General features: G+C 47.6%; 1 protein-coding gene across 2 annotated transcripts in view; it reads left to right on the plus strand.

Annotated features, from left to right (window-relative positions):
* The window catches only part of MFSD4B (major facilitator superfamily domain containing 4B), a 323,877-nt gene that overhangs the window by 116,114 nt on the left and 195,106 nt on the right, over window positions 1-12,657 (plus strand). The window lies entirely within an intron of this gene.

Consider the following 12,657-nt stretch of genomic DNA (forward strand, 5'->3'; position numbering starts at 1 on the left):
TGCATTTGGTCTGTCTAGCAATGCCTTCTTGATTTCATTTTGTTAACACCATTTAGCTAGTTTACAAATTAAATTCGAGATTGCCCATGATAATATGGTTTGGTTACGTGGGAAAGCTGGATAAAAGTGCTTTGACTAAGATGATGCAATTTGATAAAATGGGAAAGCATCTGACTAGACCACATCTGCAGAGGCGAGAGGCAGCAAACATGTTTTGTGCAACACAAGGTAATGCCCGTCATGTGCCAGGGAACCTATGCAGTTTTTTTTCTAAGCTTTCTGCAAACCTATAACCTGTTCTCAGGCTAAAAGCCAGGCAGAGACATTGCCCCCAGTTCCTCCTTAGTTACACATAACTTTGACAATGTTCTCTTTAAAAGTCTGTTAATCTTTCCTACAATTCTGTTGGCTTGAGGGTGGTATATGCAGCACAACTTATGCCGTATCCCCTACAGAGATGCAATCTCCTTAAATAATTAAAGTGAGTACCATTATTAGATTTTAGGACCTCGCATCCTCTGAGGAAATGCCTTATGTACTAGAAATGTTGCCTCAGATTTTGCCTCTGGTTGTGCACAGGTGCCAGCCCCCACCCAAAGGGAGAATGGACATACTACAACAATAAGGTAACGGTAAGTACTACACCTGTTCGACATATCCACATAGTCAATTTGAAGATTCCTGAATGGCCCAGTGGGATGGGGCAATGTGTCACGCAACGTCCTAAGCGTCTAGCCAGTGCTGTAAAGGTGGCACGTTGTACAGTTTTCCACAAGCGTTTTGAGGAATTCTTGCAAATTGGGGACAAACCAGTCCTATGAAATATCTGCAGCAATGTGTTTTGAAACATGTGCCAGGTAGTGCAGCTGCTCAAAAACAACCATTCGCGACTCCTGTGCCATTACCACCTTACCTGTAATATTTTGTCTCCAAATGTCAGTCTGGGACTGCGATCAGCCCCTAATCACCCACAAATCCTTCTCCTCTTGGGGTGTCTGTCCCTAAAACTCAATTATTTGTGTTAACAGTACTGCAGAGTATGGGATTGTGAACTGTAGCTGGTGATTTGCCACCTCATGATATGCAGTGACATCTGGATCCATAAGATACGCAGCTTGTTTGGCGGCCTTGTCTGCTGCATCATTGCAGAGCGAAATAGGGTCTGTATTATTGGTATGGGCGGCACATTTAACAACTTTTACTAAGGAGGAGTGGGACAATGCATAGATCAAACTTTCCAGTTAGGCCACATGCTGTTCACGAGTGCCATGGGATCTACAAAACCCACTTCTTTCCCATCTGGACAGCACTGAATGTACAGTGGTAGTGACATACGCTGGATCGGAGTAAATGTTGTCCAAGCATCCCTGAGATGTTTCTAATGCTTAAAGGCAATGGGTTCCGCGGCCTGAGCAGAATAATGGGTTAGTAATCTTTTTCAGAACAAGAACCTCAAATTCCCCATCTACGGGGTGCACTAGTGCTGCACCTGAGTGTCTCTGGCCAGTCTCCTGGTCAATCGTCGATGAACCATCAGTGAAAATGACCTCGCCCTCTGCCAGTGCGGCTTCTCGTGCCTGCAACAAATAATCTTCGGGACCCTCATAAGTGACGCAATCATGTACCTCCTCTCCTTAACCGGTATAGCAAGAAATGTGGCAGGGTTTACTGTGTGGCATCTAACAATGTGAATGGATGGACTGGACAAAATTATTTCAACGCAGAGGCCCACTGTGTAGTTAATATGGAGTTTGATTGTTACAATATTTGCAAACACAACATGCTCTTCATATAATGTAACTGAGCACCCCATAGTAATGGTTGAGCTTTTCTCGATAGCAAAGGCTGCAGCGTCCGAAGCTTGTTCACAGGGAAATTGGACCTGCATTACTGAATCTAAAATACCACTGTAATATGCTTGTGTCCCATTGATGTTTGCTGATTCAATATGGCAGTCCTTACTTGTACATTATAATGTGAAAGACCTTCTGTGAAAGTGTTAGTGACTTGTAATAATGTATTCATCATTTGTTATTAAAAGTATAAGACATTTATAGTTCACACAGACCTGCTCCTATTAACAGAAAAGAGAAAAACTGCCAACTACATGGCCCGTGTTTTGTCCCTCTGGGCTTTATCAAGGCAAGAATCCAAATCAATAATAGTACAGTTATCATTTTAAAAAAGCGCTGTTTTTCTTTTTTTTTCTTGGTCAGCTGTGATGTGAACAGGACATGACCATAGCGAGCTCCCCCCTGATCCTGGTGAATCCGATCCTGCGTGCAACATGGAGATAAATAACCTCCATAAAAGCTACTGCAGACAGGAGAATCCCTGCAGCATGCGTTTCTGAAATTCTGGCAGCTCTATTGAAAGGCAGAGATAGCCCGGGTACGGACGCCCACAAAATGGCAGCCGCAACCCGCTAACGAAGAGGACTGCGCGGAATACCCCTTCAATTAGCACACATCCTCAAAGAGTGCTCCGGTGGACCACACAAAAACAAATGTCCAGCGCCAGAGATCAGCTGGTAAGAGTATACGCAGCTCTGGCAGCGCACAGCAATAGCAGTGTCCCCAGCAGCAGAGGGGGCAGAAAGTGTGCATTAGCAGCGGACCGGCAAGATGCTGGAAAAGTGCACATCCACCCCCATGCATCCTAATAGGAAGCCGGCATACAGCTAAAACAGTCGGAGCACTCATGTTCCCAGACGTTTATCAATACACAGAAGGCGTGAAGAGGGTGTAACGCACCAGCTGGCCCATATACGCCAGCCGCCCCCTTGCCTCACCCCCAGAGAACCGGAGATAGCAGCTGGGCAACCCGGGAGCCCACAGAAGTCTGAGCGGATCAAAAGTGGAACCAGATGGGCAGCAACCCATGATTCCTTTATAAGCTGCAATAAGTCATCGATAAAAAGCCTGCAGGCAGCTACAAAGGTTCGAGCACTCCTCTCTTCAGACCTTTCTCAATGTGCGTAAGGTGCGAAGGAGGCTTAACGCGCCAGCCTGCCCATATACGCCAATAGTCACCTCTCCTCACCCCCAGAGCCAGGAAATTGAAGCCCGTTAGCCCACACAAGCGTGTGAAATGCACAAGTAGAACCAGGCGGGCAACAGCCCATGGTTCCTTATAAGCTGCAATAAATCACCAGAACTGCTTACAGATCACGCAGCACCAAAAGTAAAAGGCGCCCAAACACATATACGACTAATAATGATCCGATGCTGAGAACCAAAGCCAGGACCCCCACAAGTGGGATAACTACCCAGATTAAAGTGATCACATTGAGCAAATCGCAGAAACGGGGATTAAACACTGATACCTGAAGGAAGGAGGAAGATGGCTGCGCAGCCAAAGCAGATGACCATGGAACCCTACGCAAAGAAAAATTATCCAAAATTCGACCCCACACACCCAGAAGACCATTCATCGAGCAGAGAACATGAACCCCAACAAAACACTGATAACAAGATCCTTCAGGCGATCGCAGCCATGCAAACATCCATGGAAACCCATATAGTGGGAATAAAATGTGATATGAAACTCCTGTGTCAAGACGTGCACAAACTTGCCAGCAGAGTAGGCGATACAGAAAAGAAATTAGAGGAGACCACATCCTGCACCAAAGAACTGCGGGCAACAGTCCAAGACCTAACTGCCAAAATCCATATGCTACAAAATAGTGCTGAGGACGCAGAGGGAAGAGCAAAACGATAATTAACATCATGATCCTGGGACTAAATGAGTGGGCAGAGGGTAGGGACCCCACTAACTTTATTGAAAAACTGCTCCTCCAGGAAATTTGGCCAGGAGCCCTGTCACAAGGTTTCACAGTGGAAAGAGCCCACAGAACACTCACGAGAACCCCCCACCCCCTGGAGCACCCTGTGACCCATAATAGCTAAAATCCTGATATCGGGACAAGGAGAAAATGTTAGCTTATTCCATATCGGGCGGAGAGATCCGAAGAGGCTCCGCAGTCTTGGCAATATATCCAGATTACACTATCCAAGTCCAAAGGAAGCGGGCTCAGTTCATACCAACCAAAGAAAGGCTCCAACATCAGGATATAAAATATATGCTCCTCTACACTGCAAAAAAAAGTACTATACAGATGCAAATTCCTCTTCTTTGAAATGCCGGAGGAAGTAAACAACTGGATGGATGTGCATAACATGGAGCAGATGCCAGAAACACCAGAAGGCCCCAATGGAGCCAACAAGTGAAAAGGAAAAGTGAGAGGATCACAAATAAGATGCTGTCCGCACAACTAAATTGTGTCGATTCTGGCGGGAAACCTGCATAGCTGGTTTTCGAAACTCACACGCCTAAACGAGCCCCAGGCCAAGACCGCCGAGAGGGGCGCAACAACCAGGAATCACTGTCTCCCCCGGTTCCCCCGTCCAACAAGCCTGGGAGCTTGATCCCACACCCCATTTGGAAGAACGAAGAGTACTCCCCAGTACTCTGCCACGGATTCCTGAGATCCATCAGGAACAGCTGTTGGCTATGCCTCTACGGATTTACACCGGTGGGCAGTACGTTAGAAGTTACATTAGAGTTCTGGTTTTAGTTACTCTTCAAGTTACACCACGGTCAACAGTCATATAGGAAGAAATCTAATGAGAACCTATGTGTCAACATCAAAAATAGAGACGACACAATTGGCTCCCCGGGAAGCTGAGGAAGCACAAAAAAAGGGAAAGAGAGAAGTAACTAATGACAGGGGCGATGCAATTATCATCCACTCTGCGGAAGGGCCACTCCCCAAGACGGGAAACCGAGAACACAAAAGGCTCCCCCGGGAAGGAACGAATCACAGAACCAAAAGACATAACCTAGATGGTCGAGAACCTTAAGATAGCCACATGGAATGTGTGCGGCCTCAACAATTGCATCAAAAGAATGAGAGTGGCGGCATACGCTGCATAGGAGTCCACATAGCCCTGCTTCAAGAAACACACCTAATACCTGCTAAGCAGTCTCAATATTCAAGAAATGGAGGGGCAGAGGTTTCGGGTCCGCATACTTCAACTACACCAGAGGGGTACTTATTTGGAAAGCAACTGGAGTACCGTTCCATCTACTACATACCCATACAGACCCTGAGGGGAGACTAATACATGGATTCCTTGACAAAAGGGAAATCTGCATAATTAATACGCCCAACCACAATGCAGCCGCATTCTACCGCTCTTTATACACCAAATTGACCCCTCATAAAGGTGTGATGTGGATTTGGGGTGGGGATTAGACCCGGTCCTAGACAGATCCGACAACACACCTGCACCCACCCTGACCAAGGCTTTGAACACATTAACAAAGGAACTGACTTACAAGAAATATGGAGGTGGACACATAAGGGGAAAAAAAGGAATTCTCGTTTTTCTCGAGTGTTCACAAGATTCTAACAAGAATAGATTATGTATTCACAGGGAGGGAACCCTTAGGAAACATTGTGGGTGCTTCATACAAAGGTAGAACGCTTTCAGACCACTCACCATTGATCATAGAATGGATGCTCTCTAACCATCCAGCCCCCATACCCACATGGAAACTAAGAGCAGAAACGCTCCGAGATAGCTCTTTCAGGAAGATCTAAGACTCCAAGTGGAACAGTGTTTCGACCATAACCCAGGGAGTGTAAAAGATATGCGAATAGTATGGGATACATTCAAGGTAGTAATAAGGGGCGCAGCCATAGCCAAAGCGGGAGGCGTCCAAAAAGATCTAGAATGACAAATTGCAAGCACAGAGGTCAACATCAAAAAGCTAGAAGGGTCTGACTCTGCAGGAACAAAAGTAGAAGAAACACTCATAGCACTTGGACAACAATGCCTCAACCATTGGGAAAGATTGGGTAACTACAGCTACGCAAAATACACAGAAAAGCTACATGGGCAAGGTGATAAACAGGGTAGCCTACTAGCCTGGCTGGTCAGAGACAAAAACACTAGAGAAGAGGTTATAGAGATAACGGATGAATGCGGGGACAACTGGAGATCACAGAACAAGATAACTAACACCTTCAGGGACTTCTATCACAGTCTCTATGAAGACAACTCTGGCTCCAGAGAGGCAGACATCATAGAAATCCTAGAAGACCTAGGCCTGCCCGTAGTGACGGCAGAACAAAAGGAAATTCTAGATGCACCAATTACTGTATAAGAGATACAGGAGATAATAGCCACACTACCGGCCGGAAAAACTCCAGGAAGCGATGGCCTTCCAGCAGAGTTCTACAGACCGAATCCCCCCCCCCCCCACAATTACTCATAGTTCTAGAAGAAGCATATGAGAAAGGGAAACTACCTGACACCATGGAACAAGCGGTGTACTCCTGATCCTAAAGCCAGGTAAATATAAAAAGCTATGTCAATCCTACAGACCGATGGCACTAATAAACCAAGACACCAAAATTGTGAGAGCCATACTCGCAGAGAGACTTAAAGTAGTTACAACACTGATGCACCCATATCAAACGGGTTATGTCCCGGGCAGAACCACTACAGAAAACCAGAGACGACTCCAGGTGGTAATGGATGGAATACGCAACTGGCCCGAGGGCTGCGCGTTAGTAGCACTCCACACTATCAAAGCATTTGGTTCGGTCAGAAGGGGAATGTCTGTTTGCTATGGCATGGGAAGTCTGTTCATGAGATAGATATGCATGCTCTACTCCAGCCCATCGGCAAGAATGTGCGCTGGGAAGCGCATCTCGGATCAATACCCGATCTATGGAGATTCTAAGCAGGGCTGTTTCCTGTTACCCCTATTATACATCCTGGCACTAGAACCCTTAGCAATATATATGAGGAAAACACTCGAAGACACAGGGCTTCAAGTAGATGGATCACTACATGGGATATCCCTATACGCAGATGACATGCTGCTATGTATAAGACACCCAGAAGACAACCTTGAGACCGATCTAGAAGTATTGGAGAACTTTGCAACGCTATCAGGAATTTCGATTAGCAAGACAAAATCCTGCCTGTTTCCTCTGGCAGAGTGGATAGGGGTTGAGGAAGACCAACTCCCTCGCCTTGGCCTTCAATGGAGAGTCCACACCTTTCGATACCTAGGAATAAATATATACCATGATATTGGAGATACCCATACACAAAACAATAAAAGCAAAACTGGTACTAGAGGCCTCAATACAATTCTGGTAGAAACTGCCAGAGATGGGCAGAATTTCCCTCCTGAAAATGATGGCACTAGTCTGCTTATTGTACCATTTTTTATAAATGTCCCATACCTCATACCAAGAGCCTTCTTCAGAGAGCTAAACTTGACACTGAGCAGTTTCATATGGGGGAAGTGGTAGGAGGAGAGTCACAATAGAGGTCTTATGCAGAAACTGCACAGAGGGTGGCATTCGCCTTCCACATTTTGAACTCTACTATCTAGCTTGGCCAATCCAACGTGTAGCTGGCTGGCTAGCAGACTCAGAAACAATAGACCATGTCCTGATGAGCACCGTCCTAGCCCTCTATCTCTTCAAGAAGTGTTATGGCTGATAGTAACCAGAATTGCAGATCTGCCGCCACTCCTACTGCTAGGCAGACAGATATGGTCCAGAACCAAAAAGATACTGAAAGTGAAAGAGCCCTACTCTTGCCCCTCCCCCCCCCACTCCCCCAGATTCCATTGGCGGACCTACACAGAGACAACAGAGAACACCTAACTCATAGTAGGAAAAGCACTGGGAAGAAAAGCAGGTAATACCAGTGTGCGATCTCTGTCCCACCGGGAAACCCCAGGCGTTGGAAGACTTGGTAAAAACGCATGAGATTCACAAAGGCCAATTTATAACATACACCAGACTAACATGCGCCCTAAAAAATCATGTGGCCAACCTCTCTAGATCCAGAAAACGAAAACCTGACATTGGGACTGCTATATGATATATCTGAGGGAGGACACATGGTCTTCAGAATATACCGGGTACTGTTGGAAGCAATACCCAAAGACTTAACTGAGGGAAACGATTATGGGTATTGGGTCTAAGGCAATGCTGTACCACAAGAGTTTAGAGAAACGCTAGGCTGAAATTTACCCAATTCTACACATTTCATAGGGCGTTCATGACACCCCGGAACATTTCCCGGGGCAGGAATAAAGAGCTACCCACGATGTGGGGAAGAACAAGAGGCTGTGGGACACATGTTCTGGTCCTGCCCAGAAATCTGGGAATACTGGCAGGAAATTTAAAAGCGATTGCGAAAATGAGGGATAATGGGCCAGGAATGGACAGCAGAAGCATGTCTCCTAGGGATCTACAAATACCCCAGAAGAGATGGAGCATTGAGGAAAATGATGGATCTTGCGTGGGTACTGGCCAAAAGGAGGATAGCGATGACCTGGAAGATTAAAAAGGGTCCGAGTATGGAGGCCTGGTGGAATGATCTGAAAATATGGTCCATGGCAGAGGCAGCAGTATGGTACGAAGCACTTCAAATAGGCAGAGGTGAAAGCTCTGAAGATATCCTATCATGGAATACACTTGTACAAGAACTGTTCACTTCGCCAGATGACAATTCCCCACTGAAACTAGCACCCTCAGATTAACACTCGTAAGTGATCATGGATGGACATTCATGAATAAAATCATGTACTTCTCACCCTAGCGAAGGCTACAATGACCCAAGAGGTTCAGACTCTAGCAGGCCATATACCGTGCTTACAGTTAGTTTAAATTGGGGTTAAGGAGGGAGTTGCGATGGGAGAGGGAATTAAGAGATGATTGTATGCAAAATATTGGCGATGGACAATGCAAATAACTTGTGTTATCTTGAGAAGTACCTAATAAAATATAGTTTAAAAATATCATTTAAAGAAGAAATGTTGCGGTAAAGGGGAGGGAAAAAAAAAACTATAATTAGGATATAATCACTGATCAGACTGATAAACGAGCAACAGAGAGTGCAAGTAAGCACCATCAAAAAACGAAGTCTTATCAGGTCATCTGAAAAGAGCTAAAAACTTAGTTGTAATCACAATCTAGTCAGGTTGATTATGGTTGATGCTTTCAAATTAAGGCAAATCCTATTTTTATTAAGAACATTATACTATTGTATGTGTCCCTTTTCTTATTAAAATAGGATAAAAAGCGTTAGGCATGATCTCAAGATTGAAATGAAAAACTGATAGGAAATGAACTCACTTAAAAAAATAGGCTGGTTCCCACACACATTATAGTGAGTTTATTACATTCGCCAGCATGGGGTCTGGCATGGATTCACATGCTCATGAATCTTCCCAGTAAAAAATGTATTTCCCTTCTAAACCAATCACTGTCCTATGGGTCATACTGCCCCCATCCAATGACAGTCCAATCCCTAAGCCCCTCCTCTGGTTGCCACCTTTAGATTTTTATCGCACGCTTCAGTATTGGGAGTCCTCTAGTTTGCTCCCTGAGCTATTTGTTGTGTTTTTGACAGTTATTTTTGTTCCAAAGAAGCCTGAGTGCTCTTTTTTTCATCTGCGACAGCAGGGACACATTGTCGGTGAAGTTCCGCGCATCTCAAAGGCGAACATTGTCGAAGATTTGACAAGGCCTTTGGGCCTACTTCATGCCCTTCGACCACGACGGAGGAGGAAGGAAGGTCCCTCTTCAAGCCCTGTACCAAATGTGCGCTACAGAACAGGTTTGTGGAGTACAGGCACCTGCAATGCCTCTACTTCCTTCACCCGGACCACAAGGAGGTAGAGTGCAGGATATGCCTTGGTTTCTCCAAGAAGACCACGAGGGACAGGCGGAGTAGGCTGGCGGCATGGCTTAATTCCAAGCCCTCTGACCCGTGCTCCGAGCAGGGTCATGCCTCATCCAGGATGGGCTGGTCCGAGGAGCGGTCTTCTAAGTCCTTTGAGGGCGCCTCATTCGTGGGGGCCCAAGATTAGTCCAAGAGCCACAAGTCTGGGACCCGCTTCCACAGTGAACATGGTGGACTCAAAGTGGATCGGGCGCGATCAACATCCCCTTCTGCCTCCATTGCCAGCAGTCAATCGAGCTCCTCTTCGAAGACGAAGTCATCTACCCCGGCTAAACTACGTGAGAAATCGAGGAGACGCAGCAGAAAAAGGCCAAACAGCCTAAGCAGGATCCACCAGTACAGACTAAGACCTTGCTGGCGACACATTCGACAACTGCTAATGGCATAGCAGCTAAGGTTGCTGATCCTGTGCGGGTAGCTCCCACGGCTAAGGTGTCCCTACCCCAAAGGCCCGACATGGCTGCAGTGACTTTGACAAAGTCTGCAGGCATGCCAGAAAGGGTGACACTGGCACAGGCCCTGGTTCAAGACCCTCAGGGCGACGGGTGGGAATGGGGAGGTGAGGAGGCCCCGAAACAGCCCTTCCAGGCCATTGCTCAAACCATGGAGGTCTTGTCCACGGAGGATGAAGACCAGGAGTCCCTACATACAGTCTGAGGACGTTGGAAGAGGAGGACGACGGGCTTTCCTGTTCTGCCTTCTCAGCCGATGTACTTTTTCTTTGGATATTCTGTCTACTCTTTGTTTCAGAGATCCAGATGAGGATGCCTCCGGCTCTGGTACTTGGGGTCCCCGATCAACCTCCAACGAAGAAGCGTCATCGGACGCCCCTATTTCAACCTCTGCCATCACGTCTGGTCCCGTCTCCCCCAGCTGACCCAGACACTGGTACAGGGACGGCCACAATAACGGATGATAAGGAGGTCGTCGCAGTGGACGGTGAATCTCCACATTTGGATGCTCCAGATAGGGTGTTCCCACCGGATGAGGTGGGATTGTTTCACTCTATGATCTCCAGAGCCTCCAAGCTATTTCAGCTGGTGCCAGAGGAAACCAAGGAGGGCTTCTTGTACCAAAGGCGTGAGGCAAAGAGCAAGATAGTGTGGTGCCCCTTCTGGGTGATATTTGGGATGAGTGTCTGGACCTCAAGAAGAACCCTACACTGCCCCAGCCAAGCGGTATAGGCTGGAGAAGAAATATAGGGTGCCAGACTCCACACCCAAGTGCCTGAGGTTGCAGCTATTGGCGGATTCAGTGGTATTGGCGGCTGTGAGGAAACGGCCGGCCAACCCATCCTAGCTGTCTTCGGTCCCTGTGGACAGCGAGGGGTGGACGCTATAGGAAAGAAGGTGATTCACACTGCAGTGTACACCATCAAGGTGACCAACGCACTGGCGATCCTGGCCAGGTCAAACAGGGAGTTGTGGTACAAGCTGGGCTGATTCTCGAGTTCCTCCCCGATGATAAGAAGATGGAGGCAATCGCTCTCGTCCAGGAAGGGGAAGTGGCATATGATCACGCCATCAGTGACATTGGAAGTCGCCAACACAGGGTTCTGACAAATGGGGAAGGGTGTCTGCTGTCGCCAAGCTTGGATGAAAGCCACACATTTCCATCCAGAGGTCCAGGCAAAGGTGCTAGACATGCCCTTCGACAGAGAGAATCTGTTTGGGAAGGTCGTCGATGAGTCCCTCCAGGCAATCAAAGCGGATACGGAGACTCCCTGTTACCTGGGCACTCTCCAGGAGTACCGTTCTTCTTTTCGCTCCTCCAGGGGAAAGTCGAGCAGGTCATCCAAAGGTTTCTCCACTTGGTACTGGCAGCCATCCAGATCCACAACACAGGAAGCCTACAGATGCTGTTCCCAGGCCTACGGTAGTGGAGGACTGCATCTCTGTCGCCTGCAGGGCAGGATGCTGGCAGCAAAGCAAGCCTGAACTGACTGGGATGTCGGTGCCCCCACTCGTGCACCCCGGTGGGAGGCCGGCTGACGAAGTTGGTCAGCGAGTGGAGCAAGATCACCACCGACAAATGGGTGCTAGACTCTCTCGCCCCAAAATACACCCTGGAGTTTCCACATAGGTGTCCGTCGATCCCTCTGGTTGCCCGTCAGGAGCAACACATCTCTCTGCTCCTGGAAGCAGTATGGGCCATGCTGCGAAAAGGGGCGATGGAGTTAGTTCCCTAATGGCTCCTGAGCGCTAGTCTATTCCAGATACTTTCTGGTCAGAAGACAGGGGGATGGAGGCCCATCCTAAATCAACGTAGTTGTCATGATTCCTGCCCCTCATGTCCCCAGCCCTCCAAGATGTCAGGCTGGAGCCAAGCCACGATCACCTACATGGCCCTCAAGGGCCTCTCCATCCCTCCAAAGACCCACTTGTAGTCAGACCTGGCGCTTGTGGCACCAGACTCACTCACTCCCATAGGATAACATTGGGGATTGGACTTGTAGTGCATTGATGGGGACAAGATGGATGCCCCCACATATTTCGGTTCCAGAACTGCATGTGCAGTCTAGTCTTTTGGGTGTGGTTCAGCCCAGAGACACCTGGGATATCCAGATACTATTTAAGCCACACTGAGGCTGAGAAACATGCTTTCCGTTTTCTGCACCTGCAGCGTGACACTCGCCGTGTTTGGATCGGTCTCCAGTAGGCCTGCATCTTTCTTCTGTGCTCAGCTCCTGCAAGAACACAGTTGGGAACAGCCTTACTTTGCGGCGCTTCGGCCCATCATTCATCGCTCCTTCTGTTCTGCGGGCATCTTCGGCGGTGTCATTCCCATCCCGGCACGCCGCTTCCTAAGGAAAAGGGAAAAGAACAGAAAAAAGGCATTAGTAAGTATTCTACAAATCTTCGCTCATTTTTAAATA

The sequence above is a fragment of the Ambystoma mexicanum genome, chromosome 4q (assembly GCF_040938575.1).
Source record: "Ambystoma mexicanum isolate Mex_15411 chromosome 4q, UKY_AmexF1_1, whole genome shotgun sequence".
Taxonomy (NCBI): Eukaryota; Metazoa; Chordata; class Amphibia; order Caudata; family Ambystomatidae; genus Ambystoma; species Ambystoma mexicanum.